This window comes from Fundulus heteroclitus, chromosome 20 (genome assembly GCF_011125445.2).
Source record: "Fundulus heteroclitus isolate FHET01 chromosome 20, MU-UCD_Fhet_4.1, whole genome shotgun sequence".
NCBI lineage: Eukaryota > Metazoa > Chordata > Actinopteri > Cyprinodontiformes > Fundulidae > Fundulus > Fundulus heteroclitus.
This window is the reverse complement of record NC_046380.1, coordinates 2736198-2749921: the sequence shown is the minus strand read 5'-3', so window position 1 is coordinate 2749921 and position 13724 is coordinate 2736198. Positions and strand designations below refer to the sequence as shown.

General features: G+C 46.0%; 2 protein-coding genes across 3 annotated transcripts in view; one reads left to right on the top strand and one right to left on the bottom strand.

The window, feature by feature from the left end:
- Nucleotides 1-13724, top strand: part of LOC118567219 (nuclear factor 7, brain-like) — a gene marked incomplete in the record, with an annotated part of 854268 nt that overhangs the window by 699111 nt on the left and 141433 nt on the right.
- Nucleotides 1-13724, bottom strand: part of si:dkeyp-87e7.4 (uncharacterized protein LOC557283 homolog) — a 30289-nt gene that overhangs the window by 3693 nt on the left and 12872 nt on the right. The gene's annotated exons all lie outside the window — the stretch shown is intronic.

The following is a 13724-nucleotide window of genomic DNA, read 5'->3' as shown; positions in this document are numbered from 1 at the left end:
GACAGAGAACACGGCTTGGCCAAGTCCTTAAAAGACAGGGAGCACGTCGTGCTTCACACTTAAACAGCCCCCTTCGAGCCGGGGGGAGGGACCTGGAAGGCTTGTTTAAGTATTCAAGCTAAGCCCACGGTTTTATGCAATTGATGTTTATTTTTGTTAAAAAAAGATTTCAAGAGTTTTTGCCAGACTGTGCAGTTGGTGTTTAAGTATTTCCAATAATGTCTTACAATAAAATGTTTAACAAAACCCACTGGGCCGCCGTAGCGTCACCTACCTACCACCAGGCTTAGCCAGTTTTCTGGGGGAAACCCTGAATCACAAAAATCCTTGAATGCATGACAAATATGTGCAGAAGGACACCACCTCTACTTAGGCCAACATAATGGAATACAGATTTAAAGGAGGATCCAAAATGAAAGAGATATTTTACTTCTGAGCCTTGTTTGGAAAATTAGCCTGTTGTGCCATCAGGGCTATGGACAAAATTCAGATTGAATTGGAAGCTAAATAAGTTTTACAGGCACCAAGGATCACCCCCTGCTGAGGGGTTCCATGCTCCTACAGGACAACCCACTCAGTTTTACCCCACTTCTTCCTGCAGCTCTCGAGGAGAGAGTCCCCCTGGACAAGCCGGGCAGGCAACAGTCGCCTCATCGAGTAAGTTCATTAGGCAACGAAGGGAGAGACATCGTTCCTCGTATGTCGAACCCTCTCTGTGGTGCAGCTACGATAGCATAGCAGGGTTTTCACACTTTTGCTAGCCTGGCCAGCCAGAGTACCTTTTGCCTCTCCTCGATACAGCTGAAGTTCTCTGTATAGCAAAACAGAATTTGGCTACTTGTTCGATGTTCGCTTCCGTGTACCCACAATGTTTCTGAAGTCGTTTTTATCTTTCTTTTCTACAAACAGCTCACAGTTTCTGGCCATTATCCTGATGTCTTTAGCCTTGCTCAACTATTCAGTCTCGCCCCTGAAGTGTTTATAAGTCACACAGAAGGAAATGGAACCGGTTGGGTCTTTGGGAGGACTCTAGGGCATAGTGGCACGCAGGCAGCGACGCTGGATTCACAACACACAACAGCAGGAGAGTCACTAAGAAGGAACAAATATCAATCAGTATGTTTTTATGATTGTTGAAAACCCAAATCATAATCAAGATAAATATTAATCGCCCAGCCCTATGTCGAGGTGGTGGACGTTTTCAAAAATAAAAGAATTTCCAAAATACAAAGCTCTACTAACTGCAGTTAAAATGGAGAACCTTGACAGACCGGTAAAGTCACCGTGAGCTGCACGTGATGGAGAGAAAAGCCACATGTGGCTGGAAAACAGCACTTTAGCCATTGGTTTTATTAACAACTAACATGAAACATGATCTTTTAAACTATTCTTCAACAGTCTGTCCAAATAAGTCTAGCCTTTGGAGCACTTCCTGGTTGCGACACGACGTCATCATGTCTACCCCAAGCCCAGGAAAAACAGCGCCAGACAAAAACCGACAGGATAAACGACACAATAATGGATATGGAATTTATTTTTATTTTATTTTTTTTATTTACTTGTTATTGGAGGACAGTTGGCTTAGACGGCTTCGGCGGCAGCAAAACCGGCAACACATTTTTCTCAGGCTGGGAGAGCGCAGTGGAGAGGTAACATTTACCTGCTATTATTTTCACCCACAGGGGCCTGCTAATTATCATAATATACCAGTTATTAAACAAACGCTTGTCAGCAGATTGACGAATATGTTTAAATATAAAATTTTATATTTATTTGTAAGACTTGATAAAAGCTTATGTTTGTAACTTTAGTAATTTGAATTGAATACTTAAATGTGTACAAACCCTGTAAATAACTGACTTAAATTACTACTTTCACTATTACTAAAAAAGAGCGCAAATCACCTCGGGAGATATTATGGCAAGCGAGGCCACTAAGGATGGTAGCGGTGCATCCTCAGAATTCGGGGAAAAGGAGGACGCATTCTAAGGCTGCATTTTAAGCATCCTCAGAATTTTTGCCAAATGGGACAGCCTCCGCGCATCGCTGTGACGTAACCGGCCCTAAAATGCGTCCTTCAAAGGACGCAGCCTGCGAATTGAGACGCAGCTATAGTCACCACTTGGATGGGTCCTGACCAGTGCATGATGGGAGTTAATGACCAAGAGAAAGCCATTAGTATTAGTGGTGTACTGATACACAAAAATCACTTAATTAAAAGTCGCCACTTTAAATTGGCTGTATATTTGGTTAGAATAATAATGTTTTCTATTTGATAAAGGATAATTAAAGGGAATATTTAATATGGATGGATGGAGATGGACGGATGATGCAACAATACATTTTATCTAAGGCTGTTCAGATAAAATACCAGTCAAGAAACCACCTGTGGGTCAGAGGACTCATCAAGACAGTATCAGTGTTTTGGCCCATCTCATTTGCTGTACAGTGTTTTGGACAGGTTCAATGCTCCAGAACCAGTGATGATTACATTCGGCTTGACCTCGTTTTAGGTAATTCAGTCAACTGCAGTGGAAGCTATGTACTTTGGAAAAATGTATATACTGATGTTAATAGTTGGTTCGGTCCACCAGTCTTTCTCCACCGCAGCTCCATGAGAAACCTTTAGTGATGGCTGGGAGTCCTCTCTGTGTTGTTCTGGTGTCCCTTTTTAAAGTTACCCTACAGAACGTTGCTTTAAGCTCTTGGTTTCCACATAAGCATCTTGAATGTGTTCAGGTAGAGAACAATGCTGTGTTGATTCAGTCCTGATGCATACTGGACTGACAGGTCTGTACTGGTTATTTTTGGTACAAACGTGTACCGTTACACCCCTAATATGCATCATGTTTTCTCCAGACAAAAATCACAGCAACCTTGTCCAAACATGGAGAGATTTTGAGGTACTCCAGGAAGTAAGCAAACGTGGCCTCCTTTTAGACATAGGGTTGATAGCTGGATGTAAATCGTAACCGGGTTCTTACTTGAAGCTCCTGTCAGCCTAAAATCAGGACAGACCTGGCTATAAAATCTGTTGAGAGAGAGCCACCTAACAAAATAAAAGCAGACTATTCTGGACTACCTGAACACCAGGTCGACTACAAACTGTGAAAAGTTACGATCATTAACGGAAATTTGGTGGTATAATCACTAGAACAATGATCACAGAATGACATATTTCACAACAGTTAAAACTCCCTCTAATGCCTCAGCCCTGGCTCTGTCAGCAAAAAAGAGGAAGATTACTCTTAGCAAAACACTAAGTTGTCATTTACAAGGTATTTTGAGAACCCACAGGAGGTTGGTCTCTGCTGACAGTGAGTGAGAAAACAACAGGATGTAATAAATGAGACTAAATCTTTTGGACCGTTAATCCGAAATTCAACAGTTAAAATTTCTTAGCTCGCCTAGGCGGATGGATCTCCATGTCCTTAGAAACAGCAGCGCACAAACTGCAGGTTGCTCAGTGCAAGACGCCAGAACTGCCAAAGACTCCTGGATAGGAAACGTTTTCTGAAAGAACTGAGCGAAAGTCCGGTTGCCTCCGATTTGAGCCTGGTTGCTGCTGTGGTGACCCAGATAACTTAGAATTAGCCCAGACATTTCCTAGATGGGAAACTTGCCAGAAAGAACTTCAAGCAGTTCTTCTGAGAGGACATAGCACAGGAGGATTTGTTAGCATTTCTCACTTTGTCTGAAACCAGACGCTAAGAATAATGTGTTTTTTTGTGTACACACATCTACGAAAACCTGGCTGACTGCAACACTAGCTATCAAAGATCTTTGTTTCGTTGTCTTTTTGCTGAATCACTTCTTAGCGTGTGTCTGTAAAAAAAAAAAAGTTATACTAGTGAAATGTGTTTACGGTTCTTGTGACAAGGTCACCGCAGAGTCTGCACTTTCTGCATCGGATGAGGAAAGCAAACCTCCCTCCTCCCAACTTTCTACAGAGGGACAATAGAGAGCGTACCAGCAGCATTGCTGTCTGCTTTGGGGCCTGCAATGCCTCAGACTGCAAATGTGTAGAGAGAGGTGAGGACAGCCTAGAAAATCATCAGGACAACGCTTCCCTCCATCTATGACACTGCTAACAGACTCTACCTGACCAGGGCTCAGACAACCATAAACCCTAACCCCTCCCACCCCCACCATGGACTGTTCTCCCTGCTGCCCTCTCGCAAGAGGTTTAGCAGCTTCAAATGCAGAACAACCAGATTCCACAACAGCTTCATTTCTCACATCATCAGACTGCTAAACTCCAAATAACACCCCCCCCCCACACCTCACCCCCACTACATACAAATAACTTTACATGGTTCAGCTTTTAACTTTTTGTTCACTCTTTTTTCTTCATAGTAGGTACACCTGGTCTGAAGTTCTGTTAGCTGTGACATCATCCAGGGAAGACAGAACACCCGCTATTACCATCTAATGTAGAACAGATTACTGGATCAATGTGAGCTTCTGTGCTTTTTTGTCTGTCTTGTTGTGTCTCTGCTCTGTCTTCTCTAACCCCCAGTGGGTCGAGGCAGATGACCGTTCATACTGAGCCCGGTTCTGCTAGAGGTTTTCCTTCCCGTTAATGGGGAGATTTTCTTTCCGCTGTCGCTTCATGCTTGCTCAGTATGAGGGATTGCTGCAAAGCCATGGACAATGCAGACGACTCTCCCTGTGGCTCTCAGGAAAGCAAACCTCCCTCCTCCCAACTTTCTACAGAGGGACAATAGAGAGCGTACTGACCAGCTGCATCGCTGTCTGCTTTGGGGCCTGCAACGCCTCAGACTGCAAATGTGTAGAGAGAGGTGAAGACAGCCTAGAAAATCATCAGGACAACACTTCCCTCCATCTATGACACTGCTAACAGACTCTACCTGACCAGGGCTCAGACAACCTTAAACCCTAACCCCTCCCACCCCCACCATGGACTGTTCTCCCTGCTGCCCTCTCGCAAGAGGTTTAGCAGCTTCAAATGCAGAACAACCAGATTCCACAACAGCTTCAATCCTCACGTCAGACTGCTAAACTCCAAATAACCCCCCACCCCCAATACCTACAAATAACTTTACATGGTGACTGTGAACTTTGCTGCACTGTCTGCACCATCATGTTGTCCGTTCATTGTTGCAAAACAATCCTGCTGCTACATTTACTTTCACTCAGGGCCCGAAACTAACACTCGCCAGACGCGAGTAAATTTTCCGTTTGGCGAGTAAATTTCAGAGGGCTAGCTGCCACATGGCGAGTAAATGTTTGTACATAATAAATAATATTTTCAAGTCATTATTTGGGTGGATGCTTCTTTATGTTCCTCTGCTTTCAGTTCATATGACAACAAACATACACAAATACTCGTACATGTGCGTGATAACGACAGCAACTACGTCGTGTCTGTTTGCTAACAGCTAGCGTTTAGCTAAGGCTAATTACGTAGCGGGATAATGTGGAGATGTTTAGCAGGGGTCAGTCAGCCTTACTTTGGTTGGAAAAATATGCTTTGCCGGTTGATTTTTACGTCTACTGGCCAACCTGGACGATGATTAAGGAAGTGAATTTCAGACACTGCTTGTACTACTCATGTTGTCCTACACAGAACGTTTCTGTACATATAAAATGCTTTTTTTGTTTGCCGCTACATTTCTAAAAAGTGACACACTTTTATTCATAATGTTTCCCTTTTGTTTTCTGATTTACTCAGAGCCCTGCAACGACAACAATATTTTGCTCAAATGTACATTGTGAATGTGCAGTTGAATGACAATGAAGTCTGTCTAAGTAATGTTTTGTTTTTTTCCTGGTCGTAACGTCCGACAGAAATGAAAAGGAGCTGGGTCGGGAAACCACAACCTTCCTCCTTGGCTCTCTTCAGCTCGAGTTCCACGTGGAGACTGAACACCTTGTCTCTCTTGTACTCCGGTCTTCCAGGAAACCCCCACGAAAACCCATACTCCCTTTTCCAGTCTGAGACAAAGGGCTGTTAAATCTACCACCATTGGTAAGAATCCAATGCATACTTTCACGATAACCTCCCTGACTAAACTCTGCCTGCAGCAATGGTGTAGCCCTCGTTCCTGTGGTTGCCATGCTCTCTACCCTCCACAGATCATCACTGTCCAAAATAAAACAGGGTCAGAAACAGAGCTGGGGGTAGGTGGCTTTACTTGGTGGTGGCTGTACTATCATGCATATTGTATTTTGCCTCAAATTCTGTAAATAGGCTGGAGGTCTTCCACTGGTTAACTTGAATAATTTTTCTTACCTGGGTATGCCGTATTATCAATAATTGTGCAATATTTATTCTTATTTTTTTGGCATTTTTTATAGCTAACTTTACATTAGTTTTTCTTTATTACTATAAACTGTGTAACTCCATCTTTGCATACTTCAAGCTTGAATATCCCCATTGTGGGACAATAAAGGAATGTCTTATCTTATCTTTACAGAGAGCTCCTATATAACCAGGCCTGCAATAGACGGTTCTGTGTAGATAATTGTTTTTTCCTGGTGGGAGAAAAAGAAGATGGGCAGCTGGAGAAAGGTGGTTTTAAAACTATCCAACACTGCGTCTCTCTTCATCCGAGAGTCGTCATAAATCCTCCTTAAGCTCCAAGCTCCTTCAGTTCGACTCAAAGGCATGTTCCAGACATTCTGTCTACGGGAGGCTGATAGCAACAGCGGTGTGGTCAGATCATAAAAACCCAAAACACGAAAATAATCCAATGACCCCAAACATCAAAGTCCAATGAAATCCAACCATCAGTGACAAAAGATGAAAAAGGTTTAGTGAATTTACAGATCTTTACACAACAATCCTGCATTTTATGGTTGAGCAGTTAAAGGTCAATTTCAGATCTCTGGTTTGCATTTCTTAAACAAAAAGAAAAAATATAAAGGAAAGTCTGGATGAAATTTAACAGGTAAAATTAGGAGATACCTTTATAGTTGATGCGATACAACTAGTACTGTGTCTTGTTTATCTCTCGTATCAACCTGTCCATCATAGTGGCAGAGTTTTGCATTTCTTCAGCTGGTTATAAGTTTTTGCATCACTTTAGCCTTTGTTTGAACCTGGGTCTGTGTGAGACCGCAGTGCAACAACTGATCCAGGTTCAAAGGCACAGGGTGGTCACACCAAATATTGGTTGAATCAAAACGTTTCCTGAAAATTAAAAAAATATATATATTTATACCATATTATACTAGTTTTATTCATAAAGCACTTAAAAATGAAACACAATTTAGAAAGTGCTGTACAGGTGTAGATTATATAAAATAAATGTAAGTGCACATTAATACATGCACTAAAAGTCAAAAATTATTCCAAACGGTGTATTTTAGAAATTGGAATTAAATAAGATGCTTATTAACGTTTGTATAAAAAGGGTTACTGCATATATACTCAGACTTTAATCAGATCATACTAGATGTAGAAAATGATTTTCTCAACAGTAATTATCAGCCAACAGGGTTCTGTACGTTAATGTTGAGCTTTTTGATGTCACGAGTCCAGAAATGCTGGGTGTGAGCTGAGCCAACATTAAATATACGCTAACCTGATGGAGCTGCAGCTGTGATCACAGACTTGATGATTAACACTGGTAGGGCAGAGCTTGTGAAGTCACACTCAATCCCAGGGAAACGCCTCAGTGCTGAAGAATTTCAGGGAAATTTCCAAATTGCTATGTCATCAAGGGCTTAAAAGCGGAAGCTAATCTAATTGTCTTAAAATCCAACAATATTTTTTTTACTGAGCGCCCATCATCTACTGCTACTAGTAGCAGCAGCAATATTTATGTTGGTTATTATAACTACAAACTAGTGATCAGGCCTGAAATATGGGTGTAGTGATGGACTCAGACCTGAACTTCAAGGACACACAAAGACCGTCACAAAGTCAGCCTTCTACCAGAGCTGGAGAACATTTCCAGGATGAAAGAACTGATGTCCCAATGAGATCCAGAGTAACTCATCCATGCGTTTATCTTTAGTCGCATTGATCACTACAACGCTGTTTTCACAGGTCTGCCTAAAAAGAAAAATCAACAGACAACTGCAGCTGATCCAGAACGCTGCTGCCCGCGTCCTCACTAAAACCAGGAAGATAGAGAATATGAACCCGGTTCCTTTAATAAGTGCTGTCAGGTCTCTGTACGACCGGTGTCAGAGTCTGGTCCGCATTGCCGGCAGTAAGTCGGACTCGTTTCCAGTGAGAGTTGGACTCCGCCAAGGTTGCCCTTTGTCACCGATTCTGTTCATAACTTTTATGGACAGAATTTCTAGGCGCAGCCAAGGTGTTGAGGGGATCTGTTTTGGTGACCTTAGGATCGGGTCTCTGCTATTCGCGGATGACGTGGTCCTATTGGCTTCATCAGGGCGCGATCTACAGCTCTCACTAGAGCGGTTCGCAGCCGAGTGTGAAGCAGCCAGGATGAGAATCAGTGCCTCCAAATCTAAGACCGTTGTCTTTAACCGGAAAAGGGTAGAGTGCCTCCTCCAGGTTGGGGAGGATGTGCTACAGTTTAAATATCTTGGGATCTTGTTCACGAATGAGGGGAAGATGGAGATCGACAGGCGGATTGGTGCAGCGTCTGCTGTGAAGCGGGTACTGTACCGATCCGTTGTGGTGAAGAGAGAGCTGAACCAAAAGGCGAAGCTCTCGATTTACCGGTCGATCTACGTTCCTACCCTCATCTATGAGATCTATGATCTCGTTCTTTCGGTCACGACCCAAAGCTCGTGACCGAAAGAATGAGATCCCGGATACAAGCGGCTGAAATGAGTTTTCTCCGTAGGGTGTCTGGGCTCTCCCTTAGAGATAGGGTGAGGAGCTCAGTCATCTGGGGAGGACTCAGAGTAGAGCCGCTGCTCCTTCACATTGAGAGGAGCCAGTTGAGGTGGCTCGGGCATCTGGTTAGGATGCCTCCTTGACGCCTCCCTGGTGAGGTGTTCCGGGCACGTCCCACCGGGAGGAGGCCCAGGGGAAGACCCAGGACACGCTGGAGGGACTATGTCTCCCGGCTGGCCTGAGAACGCCTTGGTATTCCCCCGGAGGAGCTGGCCCAAGTGGCTGTGGAGAGGGACGTCTGGGCCTCCCTACTGAAGCTGCTACCCCCGCGACCCGACCCCGGATAAGCGAAAGAGGATGGATAGATGGATGGAATTTGTAGATCCATAAAGGTTAATATACTGCAAAATAATTGCTAAATTTTTTGTTCATAAAGCTGGTAGCAGATGGGAAGAAACTGTTTTTGTGGCGTGAAGTTGTGGTCCTGATGGACCGCAGCCTTCTGCCAGAGGGAAGTGTCTGAAATAGTCTGGGACTGGGGTGAAGGGATCAGCCACAATCTTCCTGCACGCCTCAGAGTCCTGGAGGCGTACAGGTCCTGGAGAGATGGAAGATTGCAGCCAATCAGCTTCTCTGCAGACCTGATGACACGCTGCAGTCTGCTCTGGTCCTTAGCGGTGGCACCAGCGTACCAGATGGTGATGGAGGAGGTGAGGTTGGACTCAATGATGGAGGAGTAGAGCTGCACCATCATTGTCCTTGGCAGGTTGAATTTCTTCAGCTGCCTTCTTCAGGAAGTCCATCCTCTGCTGGGCTTTCTTGGTGAGGGAGTTGATGTTCACCTCCCACTTTAGGTCCTGGGAGATGATAGTTCCCAGGAAGTGGAAAGACTCCACAGTGTCGATTGTGGAGTCACAGAGGGTGATGGGGGTAGCTGGGGCTGAGTTCTTCCTGAAGTCCACAACCATCTCCACTGTTTTTACAGCGTTGAGCTCCAGGTTGTTCTCCCTGCACCAGGTCACCAGATGGTCAGCCTCCCACCTGTAGGCGGACTCAACCCCATCAGAGATGAGTCCCATGAGAGTGGTGTCGTCCGCAAACTTCAGGAACTTGACAGACTGATGACTGGAGGTGCAGCTGTTGGTGTACATGGAGAAGAGCAGAGGAGAAAGAACACAGCACTGGGGGAACCAGTGCTGATGAGCTGTGAGTCAGAGTCATGTTTTCCCAGCTTCACATGCTGCTTCCTGTCAGACAGGAAGTCTGTGATCCACCTGCAGGTGGAGACGGGCACATTCAGCTGGAAGAGCTTCTCCTGAAGCAGAGCTGGGATAATTGTATTGAAGGCAGAGCTGATATCCACAAACAGGATCCTGGCGTAGGTTCCTGCAGAGTCTGTCTTCTGAAGAGTTTGTTAACATCTCTCTCGTGTATGGAAAGAGTTGTCACTGGGGAAGAGGTGGAGGTGATCTGTTGGGTGGTGTCGTGGGGGTAATTGCAGGACTGTCCCTTTGTCTGTCGAAACAACAGTAGAAGTTGTTCAGGTCGTTTGCTGTCGGTCGTTCATGGAGTGGGGGGCTTTAGGCTTGTAGTTTGTTATCTGCCTGAGACCTTTTCAGAGTCGTTGGCTGAAAACTGTTTTTTTCAGCTTCTCAGAGTACAGTCGTTTAGTGTATTTTACTGCCCTACTAAACTTGTATTTTGCATCTCTGAATCTGCATTTGTCCCCACTTCTGAAAGCATCTTCTTTGTCCAAACTTAGCCTTCTGAATTTGGCTGTGAACCAGGGTTTATCATTGTTGTAACTCACCCTGGTCCGTGACACAGCAGTCCTCACAGAAGCTGATACATGATGTCACAGCCTCTGTGAACTCATCCAGGCTGTTAGCAGCTCTGAAAACATCCCAGTCAGTAGAATCCAAACACGCCTGAAGATCTTCTACAGCCTCACTGGTCCACTTCTTTGATGTCCTCATTACAGGCAGTGTTTCCCGCAGCACTATCTTGGCGAGGCGGCTGCCAAACTCAAGCTACCGCCTCGCCAACAAAAAAAAACTAACTCGTGGCGCAGCGGGTAGCGCGACCCATATACAGAGGCCTTAGTCCTCGACGCGGTCAACCCGGGTTCGAATTCGACCCGCGGTCCTTTGCCGAATGTCTCTCCCGCTCTTCTACCCCCCTTCCTGTCAGCCTACTTTCGGAAAAAGCGAGCCACTAGAGCCGCAAAAAATCCCAAAAAACCTAACTCGATATGCTTGCATGTTTATTTGACGTCAACACGTGTTTTTTTGTTGTTGCTTTCTCGCGTGCATATAGGCATATATAGGCAAAAATACATGGATACTTTGAAGCGAGAAGCAGGTCGACTTCACCGTCGGCGTCTGCATCGACGTTCGGGCATTTAATAAACTGTTTATATGTAGGAAGTTCATCTGTGAGGTTTCCTTTGTTAAAGTCACCAAGGACAATAACTAAAGAGTCCGGATTTCTCTGCTCCACATTCAGTATCTGGTCTGCGAGCATGCACTGAGCGACCTGCGTGTTTGCATGCAGTGCGATGTAAACACCGACCAGAATGAATGAAGCAAACTCACGGGGTGAATAAAAAGGCGTAAAGTTTATGATGAAGGATTCCAGGTCAGGAGGACAGTGCTGCTGGATCACTGACACATCTTTGCTCCAGCCGTTGGTGATGTACAAACAGATCAGATTATGCCCGGTAGCGGTGAGCGGAGTCCGCGCTGGCGGTGACGCACGAGTGCACCAGCCCGCTTACCTCTCCTCCAGCGTTTCGCTGCGTGAGCAAAGGTGAGCGCACTTTGACCAGAATGGCCAGAATTTCCAGCGTAGGGAGAAGAAAAGTAGGGAATAAATCCTCTGGTGATGTAGCCCTGATGTTCATGAGTTGTTCTCTGGTGAAACAGCTCCGGGTATCATAGCAAAAACCAGAGTTAAATAGTAAGACAAGAAAGTGTGCACCAACACACCGTGGCTGCCGTCCGCGGCGCCATCTTACTTAATAAAAAAGTAAGATGGCCACAGGCAGGAATGATTTCCTGTGGCGCTCTGTGGTGCATCTAAGTAAGAGGAGTCTTCTGCTGAAGGAGCTCCACTGCTGGGCCAGTGTGTCGTGGAGAGGATATGAGACATTGTTAACTGGACTGGAGCCTGGACAGCATCCTCCTCTCTGCCACGGTCGTCAGAGTGTCCAGTTCCTCCTCCACGACATCACCGGCCCTTCTGATCAGTTTGTTTAGTCTGTTGTCAGCGACCCTCAGTCCGCTGCCCCAGCATGTGACAGCAAAGAAGATCGTGCTGGCAACAACAGACTCAATACATCCTCAGCATCGCCCCACAGATGTTAAAGGACCTCAGCCTCCTAAGGAAGAAGAGTTGGCTTTGGCCCTTTTTGTAGACCGCCTCTGTGTTTCTAGTCCAGTCCAGCTTATTGTTAAAGTACACTCCCAGGTACTGATACTCCTCCACAGTGTCAACAGGGACCCTCTGGATGGAAACAGGGGTCACAGGTGTTTTTGTCCTCCTCAGATCCACTTTTAGCTCCTTAGTCTTTGTCACATTGAGCTACAGATGGTTCAGCTCACTCCAAGTGACAAAGTTGCCCACCACAGTCCTATATTCAGTCTCATCACCATTTTCAATGCAGCCAACTATTGCTGAGTCATAAGAAAACTTCTGAAGGTGGCAGGACTCAGTGCAATAGTTGAAGTCTGAGGTGAAGAGGGTGAAGAGGAAGGGGTAGAGGACAGTCCCCTGAGGGGCTCCAGTGTTGCTGACCACCCTGTCAGACACACAGTTCTGTAGGCGTACATACTGTGGTCTGCCCGTCAAGTAATCAACAATCCAGGACACCATGGGGGACTCCACCTGCATTGCCGTCATCTTCTCACCCAGTAGAGCCGGACGGATGGTGTTGAAGGCACTGGAGAAATTAAACAACATGATTCTCACAGTGCTCGCCGGCTTGTCCAGATGAGTGTAGACTCTGTTCAGCAGGAAGATGATGCTGTCCTCAACTCCCAGGCGGGGCTGGTAGGCGAACTGTAGTGGATCACGGAAGGGCCTGACCATGGGCCTTAGCTGCTCCAGGACTAGCCTCTCAAAGGTCTTCATGATGTGGGACGTCAGTGCCACCGGTCTGTAGTCCTGAGGGCCGCTAGGACACAATTCCACAGCACGGGGACTCTCTGGAGGTGCAAACTCAGGCTGAAGACTAGGCTAAGTACCCCACACAGCTGGTAGAAACAAGCTTTGAGCACCCTGGGGAATACACCATCGGGCCCTGCAGCTTTGCCGGAGTGGAGTCTGGTTAGCTGTCTTCTCACCAGGTCAGGGGTGAAGGACACTGTAGAGGTAACGTTTGGGGGAGGGGGGAGGTCCTCAGGTTGTGGAGGACATGATGTGAAGCAGGGGGAGGGGTGGAGTCGGTGGATGTGGATTGAGGTGGTGAGGAGCAGACATGGGGTCTGTGAGGAGGAGGAGTGGGGGAAGGTGGAGTGGTCGTTGTAGGGACGCCAGCAGCAGAGAGTTGTGGGGGATGGGCCGCAGTATCAAACCTATTAAAAAATAGGTTTAGTTCATTGGCCCGGTCCACGCGACCTTCCAACCCCATGCCAGTAGATTTTTGGAACTCATCCCACTCTACACATCCCTCATGTTGTTGGTCTGGTGTTTATTCTCCAGCTTTCTCCTGTATTTGTCTTTAGCCTCCTTAATTTTATGTATGAGTACCCCCTGCACTCTCCTCACCTCATCACGGTCGCCATCTCTGAACGTCTTCTTCTTATTGTCCTTGGTGATCCATGGTTTATTGTTGGCGTAAGAGGTGACAGTCCAAGCTGGAACATTGCAGTCCACACAGAAGTTGATGTAGTCCGTGATGGACTCTGTGAGATCATCTATGTCTTCAGCGTGGGGCTCACAG